The sequence below is a fragment of the Harpia harpyja genome, chromosome 6 (assembly GCF_026419915.1).
Source record: "Harpia harpyja isolate bHarHar1 chromosome 6, bHarHar1 primary haplotype, whole genome shotgun sequence".
Classification (NCBI taxonomy): domain Eukaryota; kingdom Metazoa; phylum Chordata; class Aves; order Accipitriformes; family Accipitridae; genus Harpia; species Harpia harpyja.
The window spans coordinates 63,351,192-63,361,771 of record NC_068945.1 but is presented as its reverse complement, the minus strand read 5'-3'; positions in this window follow the sequence as shown (position 1 = coordinate 63,361,771).

Here is a 10,580-nt window from a genome sequence, read left to right as displayed (position 1 = left end):
AGTGTTAGCAAGAGAGCAACCAGCAGGTCGAGGGATGCAAGTCTGCCCTAACACTACCAGTAGGTATAAGGCATTAAATGGGATTAACATTACAGAAACCTCTGCTGCCGCCATTAGCATCGCTAGTGAATCAAGACAGTGGTGTTGCTGAAGCTGCCATGTCCCCTAAATCGTTAAGCAAAACCACACTGGAAATACAATGCTGAAAGTGTATTCTCACAGCCATTATAAGATTTGCAGAATGGTAAACTGATAAATTGGCCCTTTCCCCAGCCAGGAAATGTTCTCCTGTCTGCAAAGTTGTTTCTCCAGCTACAAAATTCCCTGTGTATATATGAAAATGGGCAGGAAGATATCCAGCTTCTCTCATAATAACCTCCTACAAAATCAGGCTTGGTTTTTAGATACGTTAAGCATCCTGCCTCTCCTCAGCCCTCAGCTACTGCTGAAATGTTAATTTAGAGCACCTCACCCTGCTGCCACAAATTATCTTTCCTTGGATTTTACGAACACTTTGAGGAAAAATTAAACCCGTAGCGTTTTCTCCCTCTGCAGTAACCAGTTTAGGTTTATTAACTCTCAAGTAAAATCAGCTGAATGAAAACTTAATTTCCTTTCGCAGTAAGTACACTACTAAAGGACCTTCCTTTTTGCCTGTAGGTTTTTAATGGCAGAGCCCGTGCAGTGGTCTCCTGGGCCATCATGTGCAGCTCCCCTGGCAAGTTGGACTCACCCAGCTATTTCACATCATTTTATTTTTCCCAACCCACTTGCTTCCTGGCTTTTCCCTCCCACAGTTAAGTATGTGTGGGACAAGAGTACAGGCAAAACGTTTCTCCTGTTCTTTTATTCTCATTTCCCGTGCAAAGCCATGTTCGTTTTGCCCTGAAAAACATCCCTGTGATGCCCACGCGGAAGAGCCTCAAGGTGCAACTGGGGTCCTCTGCTGCTGGCTGAAAAAACAGCCTGAGCGATCAGTGCCCTTTTCTACTTCTTTGACTAACAGTGACTCAAAAATGGCAAAATAACCTTTGTCCATGGTCCATTAGACAAAAAACTCAAACCCTGACTTTTAGAATGAGAGGCAAATGCAGAGGAAGGGAAATCCCTAGTGTCTCTGGGGACGTGGCTTCACCAGGAAAATTATTTTTGCTGTTAAGTTTGCACCTTGCTGTTAGATTTTTTCCAGACTTTCCTACCTGCCCTGGTGTTTGCTCATGCCTTTTGTTGGCTGCCTGACAGCTCTCAGCACAGGCAGCTGGACGTGCTGCTGTACCAACATGTCACGCGGCTTCCTCTCCAGCACAGCTGCTTATATGGTATTTTTTCTGTTCTGTCTTCACAGACTTAAAGCCAAGAAAGGAGCAGCTCTGGTTTTGGGCTACTCGCACCGCTTGCACAGACAAGGAGCAGGGGAGTAATCAGGGCAAGGAGAGGGGGATATTTTGCATAGGAAAAGGTAATTGCTCCCTCTTTCTCCCCACAGCAGCTAAGGACTGGAGAACAGACACGTCCGGGCTGGTTATCCAGGCACAATAGGGGCTGGGAAAGGCATAGGGGACAGGATACATGTGCAAACATGAAAATACGCGATGTTGGTGCAGGCTGCCGTCCCAACAGGGAGTACTCACCAGGCAAGCGCCTGTGTTGTAACCCTGGATAACTCAGCACATGTTGGCTGTGCTGATTTTAGGAGAGGACACATGACACTAAACATGACCGAGCATAAAATTAACAGGTTCCTTCTTCCCTTGCAGAGCTGGAGTAAATAGGGTGCTTAGAGGAGGTCGGGGGCTGGATAGGAGCTCGTCATGGGCAAATCATGGCACCTGGTGCTCCTGTATCTGAGCCCATCCTGTACACCAGCAGCATGGCATGTGCCACGGGAAGTAATTACATGGGGTCTTAATTACCTTACTAAATTAAGGCCTCAGTTACTTGCTAGCACATACTAAGACTTGGATGCCCTGTGTGTTAAACCCACCTAATGCTGTAGTCTGGTTTCATTCAGGCCTATGGAGATCCTGGTGGTAACGTACTTGAACACCCTAGTCAGATTCAGTGAGTTATGTAAAACCCTCCCAAAAAATAGTGCTCTCTCATCCCTGAAACTGCTGCTCCACTCCTAAGAGAAGGATGCAGTTGAATGTGGGGTCTCTTAGCCTAGAAGTTGCTTGGGAACAGCAGCAATAAATGCTTTCTTGTGTTCTTTTTTTGCTGTTGCTGCTTTTGACAAGTCCTTTTGGGGGATGAAAGCTCCGTTCCAGCTCTCAGCCTGGAAGGGAGATTTCTTGGAAAAGTTAGGCTGAATTTTTTCCTTTACTTTTTTGATTATGAATGGAATAACACTTTGAGAAAAATCCTTTTTCATGCAGCAAAAGAAACAATTGCTGAAGACCAAAGCTGAACATCTGGAAAGTTCTCAAGCCAAACCCCAAGGTGTGAGAAGGCATATACTTTTTGTTAATAAAGTTGGCCAGCAGCAGCTTTGTCAGTACAAAGTGCTGAAAATCATTAATGGACCTCATCACATCGATGAAACTGGCTTGAAGAATTGTAAGGGCTAAAACTACAATGAAATGGAATTTTTCTTCATCTCCCTTTTGTGGTTTTGAAGCTTTCGGATCCCTTTTTCCACTTTTTTTTGGTGAGGGTCCTATTTTTTCAAGCTTCAGTATTTAGAAACACTGGGGGTGGGAAGATTTTTTGCTTCCCATTTTTCTCTAATTCCTGAAATCATCATGTGTACCAGAGAATTTCTTGAATCTTTAAGAAAAAAAAAGGCCATACCGCAGACACTGCCAACCATGTAATCAAAATCACAAGAGGGGTCAATGGGGTCAATACACTTAGGACCACTTGTAAATTAAAGCAATCATCGAGGCCAAAAATGCAGCCAAGGCCTATGGACATACATGGACCTGGCAAAACCTCTGCCCTCCAGCCCACATTGGCCCGTGGGAAGCATTGGAGGAATGAAAACTGTGCTGTGCTCTGCTCTGGTCACCCTCCGCTAGCCCTTGGCTTTGCCAGTGATCCTGCAGGTAGAAGGGGACCACAGATCTCTGGGGCTGCAGATGTGGGGTGAGCCAGGGCAGGAGGGCACCAGCTGCAACAGGAACGGCCATGACCCCCCACTTCGGTGGAGAACTGCGGCTTTGACTTTAAGAACCTGTGTCCCTGTGGCCATCTGGGTGTCTGTCGCTCCCAGTAGAAATGCAGCTTTGGTGTTCTGGAGATGCACAAATTTAGTGAGTCTTGAAACAATAGAGGAGGCAAAATATAGAATGGAAAGACTTAATTTTTTTTTTAATTTAAAAAAAAAAGAAGATAATGCTTTGAGACCAAAGGCATGAGAGAAAAAGATAAAGGGAGAATGACAGAAAGAGAAGGGAAAAAAGAAAGAGCGAATGAATGAAAGGAAGGAAGAAAGAGAAAGGATAAAGAAAGAAAAAGGTAGATGATAAAGATGAAGATAAAGATGGAGTGAGAGGAAAGAGAAAAGAAAAAAGGAAGGGGAAGCAGAAAGGGAAAGAGGAAAAGGAAGATAAAGGAAGGACTGCATGCATTGGGGAAAAGGTGGTCTAAAAATGACATGAACAACATTTTAGCTGATGTGTAAATCAGGACATTACTTTGATGGGAAAACCTTCCTCAAAATTGTGTTGTGGAAAATGTCTCTCCAGCTCAAGTCACTGACAGCACCCCTGACGAGTGAGCACTTCAGGGCCAGAGGATGCTGAGGGAAGGCACGTGTCCTGCAGAGCATCACCCTGAGCCCTGGCAGGAGGTGAGCTGGGCGGGGGTGCAGAGGGGAGATCCACCCACTGCCTTGGGGGAGAAAATACCATCTGCCCGAAAAATCTTCCTTAGGTCTATGTTCCCCTCACTTGACCGCTTTGAACTATGATCCAGCGGGCAAACTCCTAACAGGAGGATGCAGCAGTGATATAATCAGGGCCAGGTCTGTACCACGTCCCTGATGCTCAGGTCCTGAATTTTCCTGCTCACTCTCACACAGCACAATAGAGCAAAGCAATGGGGGGAAGACCAGGCCACCAAACCGTGGATGTGTTAAGTTTTGTAACATCACCCCCCCGATGGTGCAGGTGACCAGATGTTTGCAAGGACACGATGGGCTTGAAACCTTCTAGTTCAATGCAGGTTGCCTCACACCCCATGGACAAGTTGTCTATTTGCTCCACATGCAGGCGGGTAAACTGATTGCATGAAACCTTGCTTCGTGCCTGTTGCTCAACAAAAGTCCTTACTAAAAATAAAGAAAACCTTTCCATAAATAGCATGCATGCTGTTTTTCCTTATACAACAAGCTGTCCTTAGGCCTTCAGACGCAGCTTGTTTTATATTTAACACAATAAATCCTTAGGACAGTTGGCTTTTAACCACAGACACAGCATAACTCATCTACTGCTGCACCGATACCCTGATTTCTGAAAATTTGGCTGTAACAGCGTAGAAGCCAGGACATGGGCTGGGACCAGGACGGTCACGCAGTGATGAGATGAAGAGATACTGGCAGGTGGTTTGCCCAAAGCTGTCTCCAAAATGATTTTGGTATTGCCATATATGTGAGCAAAGGCTGTAATAAAGAGCCATGAACTGTCTGCTAGGATTTAAAAGTAGAAAAAATGGCCATAGCTCACAACAAGAAGATTGACTTTAATGTTAGCAAAAAGATTTGTAACTGCACTGAAATATGGTGCCAAGAAAGCACCTACCAGCTCCCGGGACTCATTAACATGTCCTGATGATTTTTGGAGAAAGTAATGGTGGTAAAGCCAAACTCCCACTGGGCTAGAAGCCTTCAGGAGAAGGTGTCCAGCCCCACACACCAAAACTACACCCCAGCATCCCACAGCATCGAGCTGAACTGCAGCAGGATTTCCTGGAATAAAGAAGAGCCATCCCTGAACTGCTCCCCAGTCCTGCAAACCACACCAGGAGGGCTCAGCGCCAGGAGCACCGGGATTGCTCTCAGCTTCCCTGCCCTGCACCCGGTCGCCCAAACATCCTGCAAGACAGGCAGGACGCAGGCAGTTGTTATTTGGTTTTGGGGTGACTCTCGGCAGCAGCATCCTGCCATTTTTCTCAGACCAAACACCTACCTTTCCAGGGCTCACCACTTTGGTTGTTCAACCACACACCCATCAGCAGAAATTTCTGAATCACAGAAATAATACAACACAGCCACCAAATATGGTTTTGCTCTAATTTAATCTTTATTTCAAAAAAAACCAAAACAAAACAAAACTACATCTTCATCAGCTGTACTAGCGACTTCCCATGTCAGCTCATACTGAAACTTGCATGAAACTCTGATGCGCTGTGTTTATTTTGCACGGGAAAAGGATGTTGGAAACCTTAAAAACATAATCTTGCACAGAATCTTATATTAATAATATTAATTTCATCTAACTGTAATAATTATTACAATCCTATTAAGATTATTAATAACCTTACATTAATAGAGCATCAGCCCAAATGCATATCAGGAAAGAGACTAGAAAAAAATATTAAAGAAGCAAGCACATCTCCTTTCGTCATTTTTCTTTGATTACCTTAAATAACTGCAGCAAATCTGGTTTTGTAGGTCAGGTTTTCTTTGAAATACATCAGCTGTTCAACCTCAATGCAACTATTTTGTATTAGCACAAAATGATTTTGTAACGCAGTATTTGGGTACGTTTCTTACATGGAGGGCAAAAAGCACATAAATCTGGCTACTCAGAAGCTGATGCTCAGGCACATGTTTTCCATCCTGGTCTTCAGAGGCCACTTTAAAGATTAATTCTTTTTCCTTGCACGACCTTTGCTCGCTTCTTCCAAACAACCTGCATTAAAAAAAAAAAAAATCCCACAAAAAATTCAAACAAAGAAATACCTGGAAGCCACCTTCTCTGGACACAGTGTTTCCTGCTTATTCCTGGCATGAGCTTATCTGTTTGGCCACATATTCATAAAAATACCCATTAACTTGTTCATCGTGTCTTCAAGGTCTCCCACAGAATAGTACAGAAAACGCTAAATGAAATAAAAAGCTACAAATCCCAAAAGGCTCATTGGATTGATGTGGTATGCAGAGAAGACACCACAGATGGCTACTCTATAAACTATGCCCTCCTATTCTTGCAAATTGAGTTATGGTCACCTAATCAGCTCCTGGCGTAAGTTTGCCCAACTGGGTTGATTTGCACCGAAAGATACCAAGGTGAGTGGATTAAATCAGTTTTGGTAGCTCAGAGGTGGGAACGGTGATGAGCAGAGCTACAGGAGGAACTTGCAGAGCTCCGCTGTTGCTTTCCAGAGACGCGAAGGAGCTGCCTGGAGAGCAAGGGCACCTCTCCAGCACAGGCAGCCAGGCAGCAAAAAGCAGCCTTATCAGCAAAAAGGCCCAAAATGCTTGCTAGTTACAAGACAAGGTCATGATTTAAGATTACCACAAGGTCTGAAGCAGAAGTCACTTTATATTTTGCATGTCCAAATTCGAATCACTTCTTTCTCCAGTTGCTTTTGGATCGTGTTCTTAATGTCAATGTAGTAGCACTCAGAGCTTGCAAAGTGACAGCTTATACTCTGCGTGAGGAAACTGGGCATCACTCGCTACCACATTGAACACAAATGACTGGTGGAAAAAAGCTCATGCATCCCGGATCGCGGACACACGTGACCTAAAGCAATACTTCAGCTCCTTAAGCTCAGATTACCAGCAAGCAGAGTGGCAATCGGAGAAGTCAGGCCAGAGCAGATCTCTGTATTCATAAGGATTCTTACTCTGCACCCAGACAGTCGCATCAACCCACTTATTTTGTAATCAGTTCTTAGTTAAGAAGACTTTGATGGTGTTTAGCAGCTAAAAAAATAGTGACAGCTTTATCTACAGGTGGTTTCCTACCTTTCGGAAACCTGATGTCTTGTTTATCCCAGAGCCATGAATGAACAGGGGATGGAAGAACACCATGTCTCCCTTCTCCATGACAAGGTGAACCCTGGGACTCTTCTCATCATAGTCCAGCAGCCCATGGAAAAATTTGATCAGCGGACTCTACAAACCAAGGAAGAGTTGAAATAATTCAGTAAAATTGGAACACCACCGGTTTCTCGGTGTAGGAGAAGAAGAGATGCAAAGGAGGTGACTGATTTTCTTTCTTGAAGCTGCAGGCGAAGCAGCTCTAAGCATGTTCTTTGCTGGCGCTGAATTCTGAGGCCAAATGAGTTTAAATTTCACTCTATGGCCACAGTAAGAGCCCAGACATGGTTCTTGGGTCCATAGCTGCTCTGTGGAGTTGTTGGGAAATGCATGAACAAACTGAGTGTTTTAATAACTCAACGTACTCTGCCCATGCAGAAGCTGGACACCTCAGGAGAGGAAACAGCTCGGGTTTCAACTCTGCTGAACTGCAAAAGCTTATGAAGAGTCAAATCAACTTTGAAAAAACTGTAATGTAGTTAATTAAATTTCCTTTTCCCCCCATTTCTCATGTATGAAGTAAGACTTCGATGCGCAGCACTAGAAGCCAACACCAGAATTCAAAATCCTTCCTTTGGCTCCTATTCAAGTGTCTTCATATAAAAGTGCTGAGCATGCAACCACTGTCAGCAAGGTCAGGAGTCAGCGTAAATTTGACATTTCTGAACTGTTAGTCTGCAAAATAGCACACAAACTCTAAGCAAAGCATCTTTTCTGCATTTATGGTCTTTTACCAAGCTCCAGGAAGCACTTGTTTTCAACACATGTGAAATGTCAAGCCTAAAAAAAAAGTGTCTTAAACAGTGGGGCTTCAGGCAAGTGCAGACAGCTGGATAAGCAGCTGGGTGTCTAATTTTGTATGTTACTTTTTGAAACTTGAATGCTGCTTTTAAAAAAAAAAAACAGTTGAGGGGCAGTTAACATGGTGCAAAGATCTAAACTGCAGAAAGATATTAAATTAGTTGGAAAGAGTGTTTCAGATGTAACATGCAGTTAGATATAACAACACTTCAATTTAGGAGGCACACACGTATCTCCCAATGTGTGAATCCGAACATCTACAGCAAACCAAACAACAAGAAACATATCCCACCAAGCCAGGGCTAAACTAAAATGCACTATTACCAAAATAATTTCATATATTTTCAGAAATGCTTTTAATTCAATTCAATTCAAGCAACTTTTCTAAAAGGGTAAGTGCCGCTTCAGTTAAATACATGGTAACCCAGGCATACTAACAACTTCTGCATTTCCCTCTCCCTGGAGCTCTGCGTACCAGGATCTGGAAGTTTATTTATCAGCATCATCTGCATGGCCATTATGTTCGGCCCTGCGAAGCATTCAACATATTTTAGGACCTACAAAGGAAAAAGCAATACAAGAAATATTTGTGGTTTATGCTGCAGTAATATATAGCAAGTAAAACAAAAGCTAGGCAGATCTATACCGTAAATTAATTGTTGATTGGGTTGTTCATGAGGGTGGACCTATTATCAGCAGCTTTACCCAAAATAAAAAACAAGCACGAACAAACCACCAGCACTTTCTCTGCTGCAGTATACACCAAGGCCTTGCTGAAGATGGATGACTGCCAGGGCAACAGCTCAAGAGCTCCACGAAATCTCATATGCCCACCTCTGATTCTCCTACACAACCTGACTTTTGTAGTACTCCAGGATCCAGGACAAGCCAATACATGAGGAACTGTATCTACACATGACACACATTAATATACTTTCTTTTCTTATGAAAATTGATGGGAATCTGCTGCTGATAAATGCCCCCACATGAACACAAAATACAAATCCATCTGATGTTGGATGGAGCATGTATTAAAGTAGGCCTGTACAGAACAGAGCATCACATAACCTTCCAGAAGGGTTAGTTTGGCCTGCCCAGCTTGGACATTGCCTCCACCTTGGCATTAAAACATGTATAGGTTCACAAATCTCTACTAGGTTCTCCCACCACCATCCCCCTATTGGCTTTTTACCTCTGGCAGAGTACGGTATCTGAACAACTTTTCATCTTCCCAGAAATCATGCACTTTATTAACTGTTTTTTCAGACCAAATGAGGTTGGGTCTGCAGATCTCGTCTCTCATTATCAGAACTCCCGGTGGTTTCACCTCCTTGTTACAGATCCTCACAAACTCCTTCCTGCAAAGCAGAGGGAACCAGAGAAGCCAGAGCACATTTTAGCCATGCTCGGCCAGATGACTCTCCTCAAAGACACTACTGCTACAGAGGAAGGTATCCAGCAACTCCATACACATCCATGCTGGGAGAGTCCAGCTTCCCAGGGCTCCCTCGGGATGCTGCTGCACACAGGACCCCCCAGCACCTTGGGCAAGTGCCCCGTACCTGAAGCGCTCAATGTCTTCGTCAGAAACAAGCTTCTTAATGAGCAGATACCCATTGTCTTCATAGAACTGCCTTTGCTCTGTGGTGAGGACATCGTTGCCCAGGGTATAGCTGAGACAGAGGAGGATCACGTTAGTAGGGCTGGGCAGAGCAATGGGACCACCGATGGTGAGACCCAGCAGGAGAAGAAACTCTCCCCACGGCAGACACTGAGGGCACTGGGAAGAAAATAATTAAGTTGGAATTGAAATTCAATGTTTGATTTTTTATTTTTGTATGAACGAAGATACAATTTACCGAAACGGTCTTGGCTGAGCAGCAGCACAAGCTGCTGCTGGAGCAGGAGCAGTTATCTAGGATATCAGTTAAGGGATATACACTCAGGCACAACAGAGTATGAAAACACTACTGCAGAGAAATGACATCCCTCCCAATGCCTCACAGGGAAAGCATGCAGAAAGGAAACCTCTGATTCATTTTAATGAGTTTAAACAAACACGACTGCATTCTGCTAGGCAGAGAGAGCACAGTCTCACCCAGAAGATGTTCCCCTCCGCCGCTTGCTAATGAAGCCTCACAACAGCTTTGTGCATGGTATTGAAGCTTCACCCAAAGAAAGTTTAAACCTTACCAGGTGAAGTCACACGAGGTGTGAGCATGGACACAGCCCGCTGTATTGGTTTTGTGTGGCAAGGTTTTGGTAGCGGGGGGGGTTACAGGGGTGGCTTCTGTAAGAAGCTGCTGGAAGCTTCCCCTGTGTTCGACAGAGCCCATACCAGCCGGCTCTAAGACAGACCCGCCGCCGGCCAAGGCCGAGCCAATCAGCGATAGTGGTAACGCCTCTGTGATAACATTTTTAAGAAGGAAAAAAAAGTTGGGACGGTGGTATTCGGCAGCCGGAGAGAGGAGTGAGAACATGTAAGAGAAACAACCCTGTGGACACCAAGGTCAGTGAAGAAGGAGGGGGAGGAGATGCTCCAGGCGCCGGAGCAGAGATTCCCCTGCAGCCCGTGGTGAAGACCATGGTGAGGCAGGCTGTCCCCCTGCAGTCCATGGAGGTCCACGGTGGAGCAGATATCCACCTGCAGCCTGTGGAGGACCCCACGCCGGAGCAGGTGGGTTCCCGAAGGAGGCTGTGACCCCGTGGGAACCCCGCGCTGGAGCAGGCTCCTGGCAGGACCTGCGGATCTGTGGAGAGAGGAGCCCACAGAGCAGATTTTCTGGCAGGA